This window comes from Seriola lalandi, unplaced genomic scaffold, assembly GCF_002814215.2.
Source record: "Seriola lalandi dorsalis isolate HSWRI2012SDOR001 ecotype SW California unplaced genomic scaffold, Sedor1 jcf7180002054985, whole genome shotgun sequence".
NCBI lineage: Eukaryota > Metazoa > Chordata > Actinopteri > Carangiformes > Carangidae > Seriola > Seriola lalandi.
Window position 1 is genome coordinate 69,538 of NW_019525534.1, and position 2,170 is coordinate 71,707.

General features: G+C 40.7%; 1 gene segment (V, D, J or C); it reads left to right on the forward strand.

Moving 5' to 3' along the window:
* Positions 1-2,170, forward strand: part of LOC147817224 (Ig kappa-b4 chain C region-like) — a 57,076-nt gene that overhangs the window by 36,809 nt on the left and 18,097 nt on the right.

The window sequence follows — 2,170 nt, forward strand, 5'->3', positions numbered from 1 at the left end:
CTCACTGCTGGAACACTGACTCTTTCAATCATCCTCACGGAGATGAATGAAAACCATTAACTTTGTGTAACAATTGCAAAAGAACAAGTGCATTACACAAGAAAGTGTTTTTAAATAAAATAATTCTTCATCTTGTAACTTTGAACCTTGCAAAGCAACTAGGTTGTGATTTCTTTTCTTTGTGGGATGACTCTACTTTTTGTGTTGCTCACCTGTGTCAGTCAGCGACGGCCTGTGGCTCAGGCAGTATAGGAGAATGCTAAAGGCCACGTCATACATAGGGGGCGCTGCAAATGAGGGAAGAAAAAAAAATCAAAATGTTGAACTTTTACTATTTACTTATACTATTAAAACTATTATTTATAAATATAACATAAGCCCACATAACAACACAACTACAAACTAAGGTCTATTAAATAATGCAGAGGCCTTTTTTTCTTGGTTCCTGCTGCCCCCCCCGGTCCCCCTCCCTGGCTGCAGTGGCAGCCCACAACCTCGACTACACCATACTACAACATCTGGACATTACATGTCTCAAAATCGGTATTGAGATAGTGAAGCAGAGCAAAACTAGAGAGATTTTACACTTATTTCTATGTGAAATCTAAAGACACATAAGAATAAAATCCAAATATAGCTGATACATAAAATACAAATGGACACGTGGTGAATACAGCTGTTTCCCTGAGTTCAGTAAGTCTGTGTCAGCACTAGATTCAGCTACCAAATGAAGACAAACAGTATGTGATCACCTAATGTCTCAGGTAGGGCCATTTTGCAGAACCTTCCCCTTGGCAGACATGAACACAGAGGGCTTGATCGACTCAATGTGAAAGCGAGACACTAGCGGATTGTCAGCACCAGACAAAACTTGCCCATGTGCTGTAGAACCCTCTATGCAACTACATTATGCATATTGCATTTGCAGTTAATATTTTTTACTCGTGCAATAAGTCTTAATGTCTTCATTGGTTTCTTTTATATCTTATATTGTGCAATGGCTTCTTTATATTGTATCTATAATTTAATTAATGTCACTTGTTTCTAATACAGTTTTTATATTGTGGGTTATTTTCTGTTTAAAAGAAAATATAATCTCAAAGACAAAGCTCTGCAGTTTCTGTGTGAGTGTTTGAACATTGGTTGTGAAACTGACTGCAATGCAAGGGGGGTGCAAGTAAAGTCTTCCTGAGGGATCCAAATTAATTAATGTTACATGGAGGTTAAAATCAGTTACTACAAAAGAAACCTGTATGTGTGTGTGTGTGTTTGTGTGTGTGTGTGTGTGTGTGTGTGTGTTGTGTGTGTGTGTGTCCTCAGTGAACTGTATCAGTCTCTGCAGTAGCTTCCAGCTGCAGCAGTCAGTTCAGTTTCTGTTCAGTCTGACTGAGGGAGGTTTTTGTACGACGCTTTTTCACTGTGTGAACACAAGCTGACTGTTGATAGAGTGATAACTCTGACAGTAGTAAACTCCTGCATCTTCAGCCTGGACTCCACTGATGGTCAGAGTGAAGTCAACTCCATTCCCTGCTCCACTTCCACTGAATCTGGAGGAGATTCCTGAATGTCTGTCTGATGTCAAATAGATCAGAAGTTTAGGAGCTTCTCCAGGTTTCTGATGGTACCAGGACAGGTAGTATTGTGAACCAGAGTAGTGAGCTACTTTTGGACTGGCCTTACAGTCAACAGAGACAGTTTGACCAAGCTGCACTGATTTGGCTGCTGACTGAGTCAAAACAACATTTTGTCCAACAGACCCTGAGGAGAGAGAAGAAACACTGGACATGAGATGGTGAGGTGAAACTCAGCTACACTCCAAATGATTTTCACATGACAGAAAAATAATGTTCCTCACCCTGAGTGAAGCAGAGGAGAGTCCAGATGAGGACGGAGACCAAAGTCATGTTTCTGATGAGGAGGATTTCTGTGTCTTCTGTTGTCATGAAGGACAGCTGTCAGTCTTCCAGTCTTCAACTCTCAGGACTATAAACTCTCCCAGAGCACTGGAGCATGGTGCTGCTGATGCAAAGTGGCTCTCTATGGAAATGCTCTGACTGACTCCAACAGGGACTTGGATCACTCTGATCATGCTGTTTATCAATGGATCAATCAATTGATCAGAGTATTGATTAGAAATCTGTCACTGATCATCTTTATGTTGAGTTGAATT